Source organism: Vanessa atalanta, chromosome 20, assembly GCF_905147765.1.
Source record: "Vanessa atalanta chromosome 20, ilVanAtal1.2, whole genome shotgun sequence".
NCBI classification, from domain to species: domain Eukaryota; kingdom Metazoa; phylum Arthropoda; class Insecta; order Lepidoptera; family Nymphalidae; genus Vanessa; species Vanessa atalanta.
The window spans coordinates 9,128,352-9,149,928 of record NC_061890.1 but is presented as its reverse complement, the minus strand read 5'-3'; the positions used below and the strand labels follow the sequence as shown (position 1 = coordinate 9,149,928).

At 32.3% G+C, this 21,577-nt stretch overlaps 2 non-coding genes across 2 annotated transcripts; both read right to left on the bottom strand.

Moving 5' to 3' along the window:
* Nucleotides 1-17,468: 17,468 nt before the first annotated feature.
* Trnam-cau lies at nucleotides 17,469-17,541 on the bottom strand. Its single transcript has one exon. It is a non-coding gene; the product is annotated as a tRNA-Met (tRNA).
* Nucleotides 17,542-21,218: 3,677 nt separating this feature from the next.
* Trnam-cau lies at nucleotides 21,219-21,291 on the bottom strand. Its single transcript has one exon. It is a non-coding gene; the product is annotated as a tRNA-Met (tRNA).
* Between the last annotated feature and the right edge of the window lie 286 nt (nucleotides 21,292-21,577).

Here is a 21,577-nt window from a genome sequence, read left to right as displayed (position 1 = left end):
AATAACTCAGCTATATTGTGCTATATTAAGAGATTGTGATTAATATATCTTCATTTATGATACAACACTATTACACCTAACCACTTATTTCCACTTTAATTTTACTTCCAAAATTCCGACAACAGTTTCGTCGACATTCAAAACGCCATTATTTCGTAAATCCATAGTGAATATCATAGATCAATCAAGCTCTCGACCAGTGATGTTGCGTCAATTTGCTGGCTAATATTGTTTTTTTGGCTTTTCTCCTCTTCTGGTTGGAATACAGTATATATAAAAGCGACTATTATTACATCATTATTCAAATTAAAAAATGTACGTAAAACAAGGAAAAAGGTTGCAATCGAAGTATTTAAATTTAATAACAAATATTTTTTTTTAAATATTTAATTGATTTTAAATGCAACGTTTATTGGGCATGAAAGGATAATTCTCGTATCGACGCAAACGTGTGTGTTTTTTGCATTTGAATCTGTGTGAGTGTTTGTGTTTTTGCTCATAAATTATACACACCAGACGAGTTACCTGTTATAATTGATATTAAGACTTTTTGTAACAGTAAATACCTATAGATGTGATAACAATAACTCAGTTATATTGTATCGTAAACAGTCCCCAACGTCAACATTCTACTCACCACGGGAAGTTAGCACTGAAGTTCTTTGAAGCTAATTCCACTGGCTCACTCGCCCCACTTAATAAAAAACCGGAATACAGCAATAGAAAGTATTGCAGTTTTCCGGTCACTGTCATTGTCGTACTTATAAATAATGATATAAGACGTCGATAAGACAATAACAAATGACATACGGACAGTTCACATTAAATTACATAAAATACGTATAAGTCAGAATTAAAATGAATTCTGATTTTGATCATTATAGATCCTGGAAGTATTGTAACTGAACAAAAATTTCCAAATACTAACTTCAGGAAGAATGTTCTCAATGTGTAAGAATCACTATTCACATACATCATCAATGATTTATACACTCACTCATACACACACACATAAACACACTCAAACACACACACGCACACACTTGCCTCACAAAAAACACTTGCACTTTGTAATAATTATTAAGTTCAGTTATCTTTTTTTTTTTATTTTACTTTATTTTCTTTGTTTTTTTTTTTATATTAATTAAAAGTTTGTTTATTCTTTGGTTGCTTATATAACACAACATGTTATGGAAGAGTGGGTCCCTCTGACACGAGTATGAATCATGCTCACTAGAGAGACCCAACCTTAAATATGCTATGTAAACTGTGGTAACGAATAAAAAAAAAGAAGTACTTTACAGAACAAATTAAAGTAAAGTTTGGTTTTTAAAACAGTGTGTTCTTCTCTTCCATTCGGTTTAATAATAGTACAGTAATATTGTCTATGAATACTTCCACATGTCCGCTATCTGATACCAAGTAAGTATATTTCTTAAAAATGTTGTTGTTTTTATCTTCACAAGAATAACAAGTGAGTCGTCAGTCAGTTAGAGTCAACCTTACAATAATCTTCATTAAAGTAGCATGGTGGAACATACCAAGCCTTTTCCTCAGGAGGTGGGAAGTTAACTGGCTTCTTGAATTATGACACAAACACTAGTGGGTATTCATCCGCGAAACTTCACATTTATTAAAAAAAAAAATGAGGAATTTCGAAGCCTATGACAAGTTTTATTTTTTATTTCATTTCATTGTAAACAGCAAGTCACTCATCTATATTTGGTGTCAAAGTGATGAAACCTTTTTGAAATGATTTATTATAATTTTAAATTTCATTCATTTTTTTTTCATATACAGACGTAGCACCGCTCTCCAACCGGCCAGTACCTTTTTCCGCTCTCAAAACGTAATACTTTGTAAAATTGTAACAATTTCGTAAATTGTAAACAAGAATACTCTTAAAATCTGCAAATCTATCGCTGGAGCATTTTAAAATGAGACCATAACCGATTCTTAATGTGCAGCTATCGTCCCATAATCACTGGGACAAAAATCGGCTTACGCTACTAATATAAAAGATTACTGTTTTACATTAAATTTATTTTGCGTAACAACGATTTAAAAAAAAAAAAAACAAAGATTAAAGACACGTCCATACTAGTATGTCGTACAATGGTGCAGTTCAAACGCAGGCAAACTTTCCGCACTGTGTTCGGTGTGAAAGCGTCGTTCCGATACAGTTGCTACCTTACACAAATATCCACACACAAGCAGAGATGGCCCAGTGGTTAGAACGCGTGCATCTTAACCGATGATTTCGGGTTCAAACCCAGGCAGGCACCACTGAAAATTCATGTGCTTAATTTGTGTTTATAATTCATCTCGTGCTCGGCGGTGAAGGAAAACATCGTGAGGAAACCTGCATGTTTTTTTGAAATTCTGCCACATGTGTATTCCGCCAACCCGCATTGGAGCAGCGTGTTGGAATATGCTCCAAACCTTCACCTCAAAGGGAGAGGAGGCCTTTAGCCCAGCAGTGGGAAATTTACATGCTGGTAATGCTAAAATACTAATAATATTTAATCTATTATTACCTACTATTTATAACGTAGAAAATATTCCTAATATATATGTAAGTACCTATTTGATAAATACAAAAGTAACTCTGTCTGTCTGTTACCTTTTCATTTTAATTGACGAAAAAGAGTAACTGCTGACTTACATTCCAGTCCTTCTCGGTAGAATCTACATCAACCGGTGGTAGCTTCACTTGATATAGTTTGTACAAAGACGTTTCAAAAGTGCTCGTAAAAGTCTACTTCAATAAAGTTTAGTTTAATTTTGTTTTTTTTTTTTGACACAAGAATGGACATAAAGGCTACTTACTTATACCGACTATAATACTATATTTTTTCTTTTTATGTATTTTTGTCAATCTAAAACTTTTATAATACACCTTTATTGTACCCGTGTGAAGCCGGGTTATCTAACTAGTTAGTTAGAATCACCCAAGGAGCATAGCATCACCGTAGTTGACGGCGCATCGACTGTTAGAAGTCGTTTTTTTATGTATTAGATAGACAGACCGGAAAATGGGCCTGAGGTTAAGTGGTCACCTCCACCCATAGACATTGGCGGTTTTAAAAATAATTACCACCCTTTACATCGCCAATGCGAACAAACCTTGAGAACTAAGATCCTAGTCCCTTGTACCCGTAGTTAAACTGGCTCACTCACTTCTCACCCGGAAAGCTGAAGTTATAAGTGCCCAGGCGGGCTTGCAAAAAGCCCTTCTACCAAGTATTTTTATTCCAGTGTCCAAGAGCAAAAAAAATACATCCATACATAAAAAAATATATTATTAATACCTATTCTTACGTAACTGACGTATAGTTAAACTTTGTCCTCAATCATGAATAAATTACTTTGAACGATACGACCTATTTCTATCAATCAATATGATTGATAAATAAATGAGATGTCAATAACCCTTGCGATATAACTATATTTAGACCTAGGTATGGGACCTAGGTTTCAATTTTTAAATTTTGAAAATAATAGATTATACTGTATGTATATTTATTAGAAGTTTGCAATTGAATTTTGAGTCTATTCTAAAATCTTGATAGTTTGTAATGTTATATAAAAAACAAAACACCTTAAAATTCAAATCTATACAACAATATACACCAATATTGTAAAAAAAATCATGTAATTTAATATTATGTAATTCCTTGGGACTCAAACTAGTTTAATATCCCATCTAATTCGTTTCGAAGAAAAGCGTAACAGACAGACACACAGACTGCACTCGCATTTATATTATTAGTATAGATAAAACCGAAAACATCGTTTACAACCTCCAATCGACTGTCAAATTTAAAATTACCTTTAAATTCATAAAAAGGCAATCCCTAAGCATTATCCCTTTGTGTATTGAGATGCAGCTAATCGCCGGAAAGCCTTCGAAATCTTTATCTCGATTTACGTCTATCCCTTTTATGTGGATTCAATTAAAATCGATCGCTGAAGCGTTTTTCAGTTCGCCGTCATCAAAAGACGGCAAACATAATCAATTTTACAAATATCTCCCAACCCCCAGTGAGCCTTTTTCTTTGACGAAATAAATCTCTGCTGGATTTAAGTTTCATTTTATATTGACGTATGTAAAAATTGTTACAGTTGATATTGTACCGTATTGGCGCGTAGTAAGGTATAGTTTTCAAAGTACTATATTTGTGAGTTATATCTTCAGTTTGATCAATATTAAATATGATAACGTTGTGTGAAAGAATCGAAGTTAACTTTATTAGAAAAACGTGTGCAGAATTTTGGGTCTTATAATCTGCAACATAAGGACGTAATTTTCGTGAATTGTAAGGATATAGGTTGTTTTGTTTCGTCGATGCTATCATCAATTCTGTATTTTTGTATTATCGTTTATAACGTAGTATTAAGACTGAATCTTTCATAGGAAAGATTGGCTAATAAAACGTCGGCATACATGATAAGACATTTATTAAATTTAGCTTATCCACTCAATCAATACTTATATCAAAGATCTTCTGCACTGTAATCCTCTCCCTCCTTGTAACCCTCAAGGTCAATAGAAAGAGGACCATTAGCTTTTATTACTAACTTCGAATCGCAGTTGAATTCGATTATTTCCTATCGAAGTAGATTGTCTTATCAGGGAATGATTACTTGTATCGGTATACGTGGAACATGGAAGTTAATTGTTAATATACTCTATTGTAAACCACAAAGATAAAATACAGAAATCTTGGGACTAATGACAAAAGAAAAAAAAAAAATTAGAAAAACTACTAAAGATTTGATGTGTTGTATAACGGGCGGACTTATGGCTACTTAGACATCTCTTCCAGACAACCCAAATTTCAGTTCGTATTTATGCACTCATGAGAGATTCGAAAGCGGCGACAAAGACGAATCAAACGCAAATAATTATGTTTCACATCAATTATTTTCAGTTTTAAATTAAATTGATCAATAATTATAAATCGACATCTGATAAAACTTCAATAGTAATTATCGGACATTGAATGGCTCGAAATAAAGCCCATATCGCACCGAAATACTCGATTCCCGATGTAGCGATAAAGATTGCTATATTATTGATGTGGAGCTCGTTAAAGACGGGACTTTCATGGTATCTATATTAATAATTCCACGATACATCACTTTCTTTGATATTATCTTGATCATATTAATTTATAACAAAATAGTATTATATTTTAATTTGTAACGCATTTCGTTTAAACATACAATGTTTGTCCTTCGATCTTAGATGGGATTCTTTTGCTATACAGGGTTTATAGTTTATAATTGTTTTCTTATTCTCTTATCTGTACCACATACTATATCTCTGTTTGGTTGAGATTGGACCTGATGGCTTTCGATTGAATCTCAGCATATATATTTTTTAATAATATACATTTCTTATTTTGTCTAAACACGGACTAAAGTTCTTAATTCTAACAGTGATCTCTTCTGTGATATTTCAATGAGAAAAACATTATAATTCAAGTAGACAATCACTAACCCATCCACCCACATCTTGGTGAAAGAACCACGTCCTTGTTGAAGGCGTGCTTCGACATAACCAAAAGAATACGAATATTTATCTATAATATAATTTAAGATTATTATTTTTTGTACTTATTTCCATTAAAACGAGATTTTTAATAACAATTTTATTTCAAGGCATTTGATTGTCCTCTAACGTTATTAATTTGCGCCATTGTTCTGTTATTTAATACACAAAAAGGCGCAAGGAAATCGTTCCAAACGGGTTTCCCACAAGACAAGTTTATTTAAAAGATCATTTTTGTTTTTACAGATAAATTATGCCGCCCACAAAGGACCAAGGTTCCAAATACTCATACGGACGGTCATTCTCTAACAGTAAGTATAAAACTACCTTATTCAACTTGCGTAAACTTCTTTGGTAACATCTCGAGACGGAACGATACCTTGAGCACCCGATGGTACAAGGGGAACGAAAATGGCCTTGTGGTCGATACCCAACAAAATGGACTGATCTAATCAGATCCCCTACTTGCTCACTCATTATAGAGTGTTCTCGTATCAATAGAAGCCGCTGGTGGAAGATCGCAAGAGATCAAATGAGTGTAAATCGTAATCACGATTCTAGCAATAGTGAACGACTTGGAAGAATTGTGTATACTACATACAGCTACAGTGGTTTTATTGTTACGTATCTGGATCTCGTCGTCTGAGCGAGATTAATTAAAATAAATTATTTTATAGTATTTTAGAACAATATTATTATTCTTTCGGATTTGGTTTTGGTCGAAGCTATATAGAAATTCTTCTAATTTTTTGGGTAATCCATAATAATAATAATAATAATAGTTTATTTGCTCGAATATGGGTTAACAAAGGTATTTCATACATTTACAGTGGTCCAACATATTCTGCCGATTTGGCGTGCAAATATTTTTGAAGAAAATAATAATACTATTAATGAATTTACTACAATTACTACCATACCTACTAATATTGTAAATACGAAAGTTACTCTATCTGTTGCTCTTTAATTGTCTTACCACTGAACTAAATTTGTAGGAACTTTATATGAAGCTACATGGGCTACCTTTTTTGCCTAACACATAACAACCAACCCATAAAAGCGAGCATAGCCGCGAGAGACTAACTAGTTAATAATAAAGTATAAAAAAATATAACAATTTTAAAAAATTGTTTCAGATGACATGTCAATGTCCGCCAAAGTCTACCACCCCGCCACCAACTTGCTACCACCTACCCCACCACACTCTCCGACAGGAATCTCGCCCGGCTTCCCAAACAGAACAACAACGTCTTGGAGCAGACAAAATAGTCAAAGTAGCGGCAAATACTCATAACGATATGTAAGAAAAATTTGGTACCAATGTCCTAAAGAATGTTGAGAATAAGAAGGGAAATATTGAGGAAAGTTCGAGAAAAAAATTTAAAAAAAGAACATCAAGATGGCGACGTGCACGCGCGTGACGCGAAGTTTATTTATTACCACACAACGGCGAAATTTTAAAGCGCTGTTATTAACTACAAGATGATGTAAATAAATATTAATAGTTAAAATCAAATTATGTAGATTAATTCTAAAATGTGAGAAATGTACGTTATACGAATTATGCTGTGACATACACACAAATGAACGATTTCTGATGCTAGTATGTACGAAATATGATAAAACTTTAAAACTTAAATAATCATTTTTTTACATTCCGATATATAAAACAAGATCCTATCCCTACATCAAAAAAAAGTTGCGTACAATTAAAAAAAAAAAAAGTTACATTGTTGAATTGAATAAAGAAAAATATACCGCACGTAAAAAATTGTATTTTTTACAGATATAAATTTCGTTTTGATAAACTTTGTTGACAATAATAATTTTATCATTTGTAATATTGATAAAATGTATCTATTTTATTATTATTATATTATATGTATATATTATGATCAACATAAATAATGCTTCAGATTATCCGGATAAAATTTCCAATAGTCTGTCTGCAATATTGGTCGAGAGCTTGAACAATTAATCTATAATATTCATTATTTGTTTGAAAGACGTCGAAGTTGTTATCGGAACTTTAGATGTAAGATTTAAGTGGATATAAGTAATATGTGGAATACTATTGTATTATAAATGGAGATATATTAATCAAGAACTGTAAGTAGTATACAATTTATCTGAGCTACAAGCAAATCTTCTTCTTCGGTTGGAATAGATTATATGTCACATTTCGTTAGTTGTAAATAGTATTAATTCTTTATGTCGGTAAAACAGATGCTTTTCATAAATGCTCTTATATATTAATATTAAACAAAGTAAATAGCTTATGTAATCTATTAAATTTCTCTTTATTACTTAGTTAATAATTTAAACTTATATAATCTATTATAGATATATCTTTTTATAATAAAACGAATAATGAAATTAAATTAAACATGGCGGCATGACAGTTTTTTTTTATTGTGTTGGCAGAATAGTGTTGTGCTTTTAACGTTGAATAATCGTGTTAGTAAAATTCGATTAAAAAGTTCTTCTTTATCAATGTTATCAATGTTCATGCCAAGATAAATTATTAAAAACAGTTACAATTAAAAAGAGAGCATGGATTCAGCTAAAGGGACACTAATCAATAGAAAGGGACAAACTGACTGACCACTTTTTCCTGACCAAATTTGCATTGCAATTGTCTATGGGCTGAGGTGATTTACCATCAATTAATTTGTAAGTTTGCCTTCCTTAACTAAATTAATTGACAATGCATCTTTCTATTTTCAATATATTGTAATGTAGTTATTGTAAGAAGTTGAGAATTATATATTCCTTATATTATTGTAATTATAAGAAATATATGTCAATTTTTAATATTGTAATCGTCGTTTCGTCGCGTTTTAGTGACTCACTTAGTGTTTAACTTATGTATTGATAACCGACTATAGTGGATACGCAATTTCGATGCGTATGTTTTTTAAATGTAATGATTATATAGGTCAATATCGCATAATACTTTCTGACATATCACGTTTGTGCTACGTTGAGTTTTGAGTTTGTTCTTACAGAACTCTGTTTTACGTGTTACTTATAATGTGATACTTTTTTGTATTGTAATAAATATATTTTGGGGTGTACACGAGAATATTATTTATGACCACCTCGGCATCCTCATTATTGTTCATCATTCAGCCAATAACAATTGACTGCTAGACATGGGCCTCTCCCAAGAGCTATAAAAATATATATAGGTATTCAAGAATCAATTTTCCCGCCATTACGAGTATCTGTCAATGTTCACGTTGACAGATTAAAAATATGTTTAATAGACAAGTGACAGATACTCGTCTGTAATATACGGATAATAATAATCCATATAATATCTAATATAAAGCATTACATTCTTATTGAGTTTTAAAAATATGACCGGCGAGGTCCAAAGACTCGTTTCAAAAATAAAAATCTTATATATTAATAGCGTAAGCCGATTTTTGTATCAGTGATTATGGGACGATAGCTGCACATTAAGAATCGGTAATGGTCTCGTTTTGAAGAGCTCCAGCCGTAGATGTGCAGAAAAAAATGATTCTTGGTTGCAATTTATTAAATTGTTAAGATTTAACAAAGAATTAATTTTAGAGAGCGGAAAAAAGTTACTGGCTGTCTAGAGATATGAATGAAAAAAAATCGTAAACAAAACTAAAGTAAATTGTCATCGACAAGCTCCAATTCTAACTGAACTAATAAAACATTTAATTTAAAAAAGATTTCATTGTTATGGCACCAAAATTAGATGAGTGACTTGCAGTTTACAATGAAATAAAATAAAAAAAACCTGTCCAAGATTTCAAAATTCTTAAAATTCTTTTGAATAAACGCGAAGTTTCGCACGAGACTTACATGTATTCAATGATAAATCAGGGCCTCGATTCAAGAAACATTAACGCATAATATAACTTCGTCATTACCCTTTTCTCAAAATTCATCCACTAGCTGTCGATAGTCCAAAATTATTGATACTATCGATATTATCAATAGTATCGCTGACACCAATAGTATTCCTTACAGAGGGCTATTGATAATATCGATAGTATCGCCGTTGTCAATCGTATTGCACGCGGAGAGCTATCGATCCTATCGATATTATTGGTCAAAACGATACTATCGATAGTACTATCGATATCCTGAACAGTTTTCGAGGTGAACTATCGATAGTCAAACTATCGATAGTTTTTTTTTTATGTTATGGGGGCAAACGAGCAGGAGGCTCACCTGATGGAAAGTGATCATACCGCCTATGGACATCTGCAACACCAGGGGGGTTGCAGGTGCGTTGCCGGCCTTTGAACATTACCTTGTTGTGTTCTGCAACACAGGTTTAAACACGACTGCCAGCCGAGCTAAACACAACGGAACAAACGAAACAAACGAGGGAATCCCCATAGAACAAAGTCCTAGGACGGGGAATCCCCAATTCTTCAATCAGAATGTTCAGAAGAAGCGAGGATTCCTGCGACTAAAAAGAAGTGAATGACACAACTTTTCGCGTAATGCGAGGCCTATGAACGTGAAATTTGAAACCGCGCGGTTCGCGTACAGCGGGTATTACTCTATGATCTTCTTGCGTTCTTGTATAAGTAATAGAAAGATAGAATCGATGTTTAAACGAGAGGCTAAGACGGTATATTAAGGTTTGTTTATTTTCAAATTTATGAAAATCCTTCAAAATTATGTAAAAAGATCATTTAATTCATTTTATTAAGCAATAAAAATCATGACAACTGTCTTTAATGTTTTATAAAATTATATCGTGTTAAAATTTAAATTATAAATGAAGGAGTACAGCGCCATCTATCTTACTGTGCCAAAAAGTTAAAAGAAATCGATTGGTAGCAAACACTTTCAGAGTATATCAATAGATGGCATTAGCGATGTAATAAATTTATAATAATTGTAAATTAATTCGTTAAAAAGAATATCTCAATCTTTTATATTTTTAAATTGTAATGTATTTATATATTTATATGTATATTTTTTTTGTAAAACAACAAATAACTATTAATATTGATCACTCACATATTGCCATCTATCGGAATTTTTTAGAACTACATCAAAATACTTCAATAATCAATGATAAGCTTAGTCAAATGTAAGCAAGCAAGCAGTACTTATTAGACAACCAAGCTGGCGCTGTTCACGAATAATGAAGGTGTTTTATATTTGTTAATTAGTTCAAGATTTTATCTGAATTATAGCTATAACTAACTACGAGTCCCGGCTTCACTGGAGTACGGTAAGAGTCATATATATAAGTTTTAGTTTGAAGAACAAATATAAAGATAAAAAACTTCTTTTCCAGCCAGGAAGGTTGAAATTCTTTGATTCTTCTGTCGGCTATAATATATATTATAAAAAATAAACCTGTTCGAATTCTTATTAATGAAGACCGCATTAAAATCCGCTGCGTAGTTTAAAATATACATTAGTCTAAGAAACTGCTAAAATGTCATTAGAGAGCGTCATACCGATTGCTGTCACAGCATAAGAGTCGGTCCAGAAGGAGAGGAGAACGATAAATATGTAAGAATCGATAAAGCCCAGAGCCGAGGATCTTGAGTTCTCCGTATCACGTATCGTGATAGCTATCGTTGGACCAGCACAAGTGAGCATCCTATATACCTATGACATATCTTTCATATCAGAGACAAAAATTCTAAAACAAGCCCATCGTGAAAGCTCCACTAAATAGGTGGGAACTACTCATCATATAACCAAAACGTAGATAAACTTTATATTGTTTTGTCCCATTGGAAGGATGATTGAGAAAGTTTAACTAAAGGCACAAGGGACATGACATCTCAGATCCCAATATTTGTGATGCATTGGTGAAGTAAGGAATGATTATACAGCGCTAATGTCTTTGGCCAGAGACAGAGCACTTACCATTTAATGGTCCATTTGCCTATTTCCTGATTCCAAATGACATATTTTTGAAAATATCACAGAACATATCATTCATACTTTTAACATCTATTTTAAATGTGTAAGCAACTCTGTCTGTCTGTCTGTTACTCTTTGAGAGGCAAACCACTGAGCAGAAATTTACGAAATTTCGTATAAAGCTAGCTTGAAAAGGAAGGCTACTTTATTATGCCTAGCAACCCCTAAAACACGAGCAAAGCCTTGGGTGATAACTAGGTTTTTTTAAACCGCATTAAATAGAATAAAAAGAGCCAAAGGCGTAATCATTAGAATTAAGGGTACATAGACATATCTATAATTAATTGAAAAAAAAAAAGTTAAACTGTCATGGAATCTAGATGGCTTGAAATTGTTTGACTTCTACCAAAGGATTGAAGGTTCAAATCTGTGCGAGCAACGGATTCAATTTAAGATGTATATAATACTTAATTGGTACAAATTCTACTACTCGAAGAAACTAATATACATCTACTTATATGATATACATATAAAAATATTAATACATAATATATTATATTACACACATATATATATTAATTATAATAATACACTTTATTCACAAGAAGCAGGATAATATTATGTCAATTTATATCTTAAATATTCGTAAAAAGTATTTAAGCTTTTGTCTCATGTAACGTAGATTTTTTTAACACTTTTATGATAAAGCAAACTCGAAAATAACGATCATATAATTACAAGTTTTTTCGTAACTTTAATATTTATCGTTCCGTCTTTTCAATATTTCTTGAAAGCATTCTCTTAGAATTATCAGCAGAGATACGGTCATTTTAATTTAAAATATCGTCAAACTTATTGATTTATTAACGTTCGAGTTTTAATTACTAAGTTTCGAATTCGGGAGAGGGGTGGACTAATGTAAAATTCTTACGTTTTCTTGTATTTATTTTTGAATTGCTTGAGTTTTAATATATTTTCGAGAGATAAGTTTTTTTTACTTTGTTCAATTTTTGGACGGGTGATCAGTTCGTAAGTCAAATTAATGTTTGTATTGATTGATATTTTAAGTAATAATGTAAAATAGGCTTGTTTTGAAAATACTTTACAATATACATTACGCGGTTCAAAAGGTGGACAAGTTCAGACGTGGATCATCCCTAATGTTAGCGGCTTCCAATTCTAACAATGCATATGTAATTAGTTCCATATAAAATCTAGCACGTGTGTAGAAGAAAAAAATCAATGTCAGAAAATTAAGTATTTTTGTGTCACTAAAAAAATTACTATTAGAAATGTTGAATTAGTTAAAACGTTGCACTTTTGTTTAAATACTGAATATGCTAACAATATTAATTGTTAATATTTGTAATTAATAAAGAACATTTATATCGAATAAAGATATTGACATAAACATATATAAACGTAGCATTCCCTCATTTTAAAGAATTACTAATATTCCAACTTACTCGTCCAATCAAGCTTAAAGCTTATACTAGGGGACGACTATAGGTCAAGAGGTCACGATCGAACCTGCAACATTATACATATATATATTTTTTATATTTTATTTATTTAAGGGAAACATACAGCATAGTATAATACATAAAATTAATACCAAAATAATTCTAACATATGCCAAAAAAGTTTTCACTGTTGCATTAAAACATGGAGTGAACTAAAAGACAAGTAATAAAAGTAAAATATTATCAAAGTATATGAAATAAGGTTATCATGAATTATTCCAAGATTAACGAAAAAAAAAAATACACAAGACACAAAACAATAAACTTCAAATAATATTAATGATAAATAGTGTTTTTTAAGACTCATGTAAACTATTGCGCTATTGACACTTTTATATGAAAAATTTATTACTTTTTCTCGTATTTTATTTATTTTCTATTAATTGTTGGAATTTATTTGTTTAATGAAGTGCCCTGTTTGTTTATTTCAAGTACCAAACAAAATACTATATAGACACAATATATAATAAATATTATTAAAATAATAATCCTATATCTATAATCAATTTTAGTAGAAGGAATAACGATAAAAAAAAATTGAAAACGCGATTTGCTAGCTGATGTATGATAATTATGCACCACTGACAGCTCTTGATTAGTTTGTTTATTTTTAATACAACACTATTACACTTAACTACTTATATCCACTTTAATTTTACACCCAAAGTTCCTTCGAAATTTTCTGCGACGTTCAAAATGCAACATTTAAAATCCATGATGAATATTATAAGATTATTCAAACTCTCGACCAATAATATCGCATCGATTCTATGTCAATTATTGTTTATTTGGATTTGTTATGTACAAAGGGTAAAAGATGAAATCTATTCTATAGTTTGAGTATTATATAATAAATAAGGAGACAGCAATAAATCATTCTCATACTTGTTTGTAATATACTATATATGTGGGAGCAGTTTGATTTAATCGCCTTGATTGCCGGGTCAATTTTGATCACTATAGTTGTCGCCGGTTTGTATACGATTCGGCGTTTTTCAATTAGTACTTATTGAAAAACATATATATTATTATATTTGTTTTTATTGAAAATATATATTAGCGTTTTTTTATATGTGTAGTCCAATCTTACTTTTCAATCTGTTAGGTACAATGTATTAATTTAAAAATTAAATAAAAGCACTTTCGAATCGTCACGTGTTGAATTAAATGTAAAGCTATCACCGGTTCGGAGAGATGATTCTACTGACGAGAACTGTCAAGAAACTCAGTAGTTACACATTATTAACAAATCCTAAGGCTACGCTTTTTATCATGAATATAATCTTGAATTGAGTATTTATCAATGTTTTTTTTTTTTTTAAATAAGCTTTAGCTGACGAATTTTTTCATAGATGTTTATATGTGTATATACCTGTGACGGCGCAGTGATAATTTCAGCGGGAGATTTAGTATTAATCATAGTTTGATTATTTTTAATGGCGTTCGTGTTGTTTGTGATCAATTGTTTGTATCCGGTCTTATAATATTTTGATTTTTGTGATAGCAATTTTTTATTTGTAATTATGTTAAGAACGGGTAGTTCCGAATAGGGTAGTGTGTCATAAAACGTGCTGACAGCTGATTCGTTCAACTTGTCACCGTCGTACGAGGCAGATACTTTCTAACCTATTGGCTCTCGATCTAAGTTTATCAACCTAACCGTATTGTATTTTGTGTATTTTTACTGGAAAAATAATAATAGTGTACTTAATGATTACAACACATCTTTGTTTCTGATATTCCGCCATAGTTACACCCACCATGGAGGCTAACAGCCAAGAACATTTTAAAGGGCCTTCTGATGATCTCTAAAAGGCCTTTATAATTTGACGCTATTTAACAATCCGTCTATACTTATGATTAACGGTAACAATTACCCGGTAACGTTGTATATAAATAGCGTAGAGGTGGCGTAGGCTTAGCACAGACACTGTGTACGGCTTCCACTGCAAACGAGTTCGGTTAAACACAGAAGCAGTAGAAGTATTTGATTTTTGAGAAAAGATTGAATAACTAAACACTTCCAAGAAATAAATTCGTGGTCGTTGTTTCATTAACAAGTTTCATAATAATCGTATTTTTTTAATAGAAAAATACAGTATTCCTAAATTCGAAATAGAATTAATTTCAAGTCACGTTTGAAATGTTATTAATTTACAAGATTAAGTTTATTCGTAATTATTATTCCAATGTGTATTATATCGAAAAATACAATCAAGAAACTCAGTACCTACTCTTTTCTACTAATTAAATAACATAAAATTATATGATTTTACTTGCGAAAGGGGCATAAAATCTCAGTTCCCAAGGTTGGTGAGCCATCGGCGATGTAAGGAATGGTATTTTTTTTTGGTGCAAATATCTATGGGCAGTGGTGATCAATAACCCGTCCGCAAGCGTTTACGTTAATATATGTATAGTTGATGTGCTTAAGTTTTTAATACATCTACATGTACTTTTCTCAAATAAACAATAACAAGCTACTAGGAAATAAAGACATATAACTAACAACATCTCCATGTCTTCACTATTAATATTGGTAATATTTTTCTTTCGCAATTAAATGAATACGAATCGAACGAATACCGCCATACATACTGTCAATATCACACATCCATTGCATGATCGGTGATGCATTTTCTATTATTAGACTATTGTATCAGACTCGTGAACTAAATATAGCAATGAGCGAACTTGGGTGACAATACACGACAATCGATGTGTGTTATTGTGTTTAAATATCCCGCTGTATAATGAGGACGGTGTCGAGGGTCAATAGCTCTGTGCCTGGACCATATTGCCAGGGTTAGAAGATGATAAGTGACATAATTTTTGGCTATATATAATAAAACGACGATCAGTAGTAATAAAACGTAATCGCTAAGGTCTTTCTGCTTTTGTGGTGGGTTTGAAGCTTATCCCACGCAGTTCCAGTGTGGTGATGGATGCTTTTATTTTATAATTTTATGTCGGTACACAAGGATTCTGCGCTATGTATGTCGAGATGTATTATGGACATATATTGTGCATATGAAAATTCAGTCATGTGTGACAGATTTGAATCTGTGATATTCGTTCATTATTCGCTTCAAACAGAGACATCATCAATAGAAGTCATGTATAATTCACTTCTACTGTTCTTGTATAGAATTTACTGTACGATTTCGTTTCAAGAATCCGATTGGTGATAAAATATTTAAAAAAATAACTTAAAAACCTAAACATAATATTTAGTAATTTTGGTCGATTGTATTGTCAGCAGCACCAAAAGTATGTGGAAACCATCAGCTTAATGGGTAAGGTCTGCCGTTTGCTAGTCTGTCTGTTCCTCTTTCAAGACCAAACCACAGATCCAAATTTCATTAAATATGTTACGAAAGAAGTTTGAATCTCAAGGAAGGAAACTCGCGGGTGACAACAAAAATAAAACTTAAAAATAGTGACCTGAACTAGTTTTTACAAAATTATCCTTTTTCTACAAATCTTGTTGTTTTTGTATATATAAATGACATCGTTATATATTTGTCAGAATATGTCTTTTAAATTATTATTTCGATCAAGCGACAATCAAAATAAATCTATAGGGATTTTCAAGAACAAACTCGAAGCTCACCGCAAAACATGATCGTGAAAAGTGAATGTCGCTATATTTTAATATACACAAATCGAAAAATCGAATCACAGTAAGTCTATTTTAAGAGTGAGATGCGGGTTGATTTCTCACAGAATATTCCTGCTGTCTTAAAAACTTCCAAAACAGTCCTTTAAACTTACCGACCTCAATGAATTTGTTTTTGTGTAAAGAAATATTCAGTCCGTTCTTACTGGTCGATTTGGTACGATTGTAGTACCTAACAAAGCTTTCTTAAGGCTTCAGAGGCGGCCACTATGATCTGGTAATCGACCATATAGAGGTATTATCCTTACATATTACAGAATAGAGTACCCTTCTACGCCTGTTGGTTTGTTTACAAGGTTTTCACAAATGGACACCATGAAGAAGATTTCAGTAAGATTTCCTGTAAATAGGCTGAGATATCACGATGTAGAAGATTTCGGAGAAATTTAATACTTGGTGGCAGGGTGTTGTTCAGGCCCATCTGGGTCCGCAACATTGTTGTGTTCCGGTTTGAAGAGTGAGTGAGTATAACTACAGGTACAAGAAACATAACATATTAGTTCCCAAGGTCGGTGGCGCATTGGTGATGAAAGGAATTGTTAATATTTCTTACAACGCCAATTTTTATGGGCAGTGATGACCACTATTTATCATGTGGTAAATTTTTCCGTCCGCCCACCTATATCATAAAATAAGAAAATCGTGCAGACTGGAGCTTTATTGGTGTGCGCCTCGTATATGTATGTTTTATGTACACCCTTAGTCTCCTCGTGCGAAGCTTGGGAAAATAGCTAGAAAATAGAAAATAGCCTTTAAAAATTATAAACATACTCTTATTCAAACAGAAAATTAAATAATTCCTGTATATATTTTTAACTGTAATAAAATATGCCCCGGGTGAGGATCGAACTCACGACCTTAAGATTATGAGACTTACGCGCTGCCTACTGCGCTACCGAGGCGATGTGTATATATAATAAAATACTGTACCAAGTTTTGACAAACATTGTAGATATTTTTTTAAATAATAAGTCAATATATTTGCTAAATAAAATTCAAATAACCATTGTTCCGTATATAAACTAGCTGCCTGTCCCGGCGTTCGGGTTAAATTCATTCAATGTTACACCTCTTATTAAAGTTGAAATTTCCAAAATACTTTCTCACTGAGCGTCTAAGTCGTAAAGGGAGTAACTGCGCAAAATTTCAAGTCAATCGCCCTGTATTTTCGGGGATCTCATGATCGATATACCACTCTGTCGAATATATCTTATATATTAATAGCGTATACCGATTTTTATCCCAGTGATTATGGGAACTGCACATAAAAAAATCGGTAATCGGAAGTCCAGCCGTAGATGTGCAGAAAATTAAAGATGATTCTCGATTGCAATTTACTAAATAGGTAGAATTTACAAATAATTCATTTTAGAGAGCGGAAAAGTTACTGGTCGGTTAGAGAGAGGAACCACAGATGTATAAGAAAAAATGTAAACCGTAAACAAAATCAAAGCAAATTGTTATCGACAAAATCCAATTCAAACTGAACGAATGTGTACTCTTTGACATAAGATTTCATTTGAATAAGGTATCATCATTTTGGCGCCAAATGTAGATAAGTAACTTGCAGTTTACAATGAAATGGAATCAAAACAATACCTGCCAAAGGTTTCGAAATTCCTAAAAAGACATTTGAATAAACGCGAAGCTCCGCGGAACACCCACTAGTTATTTATAATCAAACTTTAAATAAATATTACATTATATTCTAATAATTTTATAATTTTATAATTGAGAGCCGAGATGGCCCAGTGGTTAGAACGCGTGCATCTTAACCGATGATTTCGGGTTCAAACTCAGGCAGGCACCACTGAATTTTCATGTGCTTAATTTGTGTTTATAATTCATCACGTGCTCGGCGGTAGGGAAAACATCGTGAGGAAACCTGCATGTGTCTAATTTCAACGAAATTCTGCCACATGTGTATTCCACCAACCCGCATTGGAGCAGCGTGGTGGAATATGCTGCAGTGAGAAAATTTACAGGTTGCTAATGCTAATGCTAATTTTATAATAGTTATTAGTTATTAAATTTTTGTTTAAGTTGTTACTGACTCAACACGCTGCTATGTAAACATATCAGGAATTTACACTTAAAGTATTTTACGTCGTAAGATAATTTAAAATTTGACATCAGTATTCTTTGTCCGAGTTCCCGATATATTTAATAATAAATTAACAAGGACAAGACTAGTTATGTAAAATTGTTAATTATGTTTTGCGTGTCTGTGTAGATTTGATTGGTTTGTGATTTTATTTTTAATTGACCCGCCTTCGCACGAGTGCAATTTATTAATCGACTTCGAAAAAAGGAGGTTATCAGTTCGACATGTACACACACGTAACATTAGAATTGAATTATTAATAGAGAAAATTTATACGATGTACATATATATTTATCCCCTCTCTTATTCAAGAATATAGCTTTCCCCCAATTTTTTTTTTTTTTAGAATCGTATCATTATTTTTTGAGATTACTGTTTACATACAAACAAACAAAATTTACCTCTTCTCAGTCAGTCTGTCTATGAGATATTTTTGTTAAAATCTGTGTCACGTTTTTTTTTTTAAGTTATTAAATGTCATTGTATCGAACGCTTCGTTTGTTTGAATACTCTAATTTAGAATTAGCAACAAAAAATAGGTCATCTCTATAAACTACGTTCTCACAACAATTGACAAAAGCGACGGCGCCAGAGCTTATTACCAAAGCATTCGATATAATAGAATTAGCGATTCTAAAATATGTATTTATTATATGAACTGTATGAAATATTTAGTCTTTATATATGATTCTCCTGTATGTGTGTCTGTCCCTAAACTTCTAAGCCGATTTAATGTTTTTTTGTGTGTTTTGATGGAACCCTGGATGGTGTTTTTGGTTAAAAATATAAGAGCATAGCTGGGAACTTTTTGGTAAGACTGACGTATGCCGTGACGACGAACGGCGTGACGCTCTCTTATACCGTCCACTCCAAAACAGCCGTATGAGGTATACTTTGCGTTTTACTAATACAGTATATAGACCACTCACCATCAGGCCACTACCAACCTTGAGAGCTAAGATGTTATGTCCCTTGTACCTGTAATTACACTGGCTTACTGACCCTTAAAACTGGAACACAAGAATAATATGTATCGCTGTTTGTCGGTAGAATATCTAATGAGAGGTTGGTACACATCCTTACCACCAAGTAAATTGTCGCTCGATGCATCGTAATAATAAGACAAATATATCAGTCACAAAAATCTGTTTTTATTTATTTCATACATTTATTTATTGTTATTCTTTAATTATAAAACTTTTCACACGACTCCACTCCACCTGATGGTAATTGGAAGTGGAGTCCAAACTCGAAGACGACTAGTACAGTCAACAGCAAAATGAGCTGCACCAGTCGCCCTCGCCATGCCGGCCCGTAAGACGCCTCCTTTGAAAGCGCCCAGGTTATTAGAGGAGGGGAACACGTGTGCTGGTAGAGTTCCATTTTTTGGCGGTGCGACAAAGAAAAGAATTGCCAAATTTATTTGTGCGCGATGGGGTCGATGTCTCAGTTAGGCGATAAATGTATATAAATATAGTACTTTAGAAATGAATATCGGCAAATAGAACGCTCGTTTTTTAGATTTGTCGTCAAAATAAAAGAATTATAATATAAATCAGAGACAGGATATCCCTTAAAGATCGCGCAATTGTTGATTTTCGGACATCTATGTGGTGTGGGTGAAACTTCGAATTCTGACGCGATGTCCAAAAGTGAAATTTGGCGTTCGGGATTAATCTAAACAATTCCATGGATCATTCCTCACCATAGAAGATACAGAGTGCTTTAATATCTCTACACAAGTTCCTTAAACTTATTTCTTTGACATTCTTTTTTAAAGAGCCTGAAAATATCAATTGGAATTAAAATATTTCGACTGTTCGATTTTGTCGGTGGCATTATTTAGGTTTGATTCCACAAAGTCCATCCAAAGTGATAAATACATTAAAGTTTCATTATAGTTTTTTTTTTTTAAATGTAACGATACTTTTTTGTCCACGCACAATATAAATACAATAATGCAAATGAACTGAGAGTAACAATGAATTAATCTGCAAAAGTCTCGGATTTGAAGCCGCAATCGTCAGTTTAAGATCAACGCGTTCTATCCTGGAACGAGAGAATATTCAAGATCAATATATATGTAATAAATTAATTATAAAATTTCAAATAAAATTATGTCCTTTTCCTCATTATATATACCGCCAAACGGCAATAGTTCGTATTTTTCTGTTCTGGTTTTAAGGACGAGTGAGCTAGTGTGTCTGTTGGCAGTTGTGATCACTTAGACACGGGTTACCGGACATAAAAAAAGAATGATGTAGATAATAATTTCTAAAATGTTCTTAAAACTGATGTAATATTTATATTTTATAATTAGTATTGCATCGTTCAATTTAAATAACGTACAAAGTGTTTTTATCATCTGGAATGGCTTGATTGGAAGAGATAACGGACAGTTAATTTCGCATTAATAAAATTAGTATAATTATAATGTTTTGGATCTATTTTGTGAAGTTAAAAAAGAAAAAGATATGCCCCGGGTGAGGATCGAACTCACGACCTTAAGATTATGAGACTTACGCGCTGCCTACTGCGCTACCGAGGCTTCGGGATAAACTTAGAAAAAGGGGTACATTCCTCACATAAAATGTATTTAAACGGTGTTTTAAAAATGAAAACGTGCAATAGTGTATGGTATCAATTTTTTTCGGCAAATAAATACAAATAAGTTGTTTCTTGGGAAAACCTGAAACACAAATCAATCTGCTGGGCACTTATAGACAAAATTTAGACAAACTTGGCCAGTTTTGAACCCATATAGGAATCACATGGGTAGCAGAATAACAATTGAACCACTCGATGGGAACTGGTCACCTGGTACTGAAAGAATA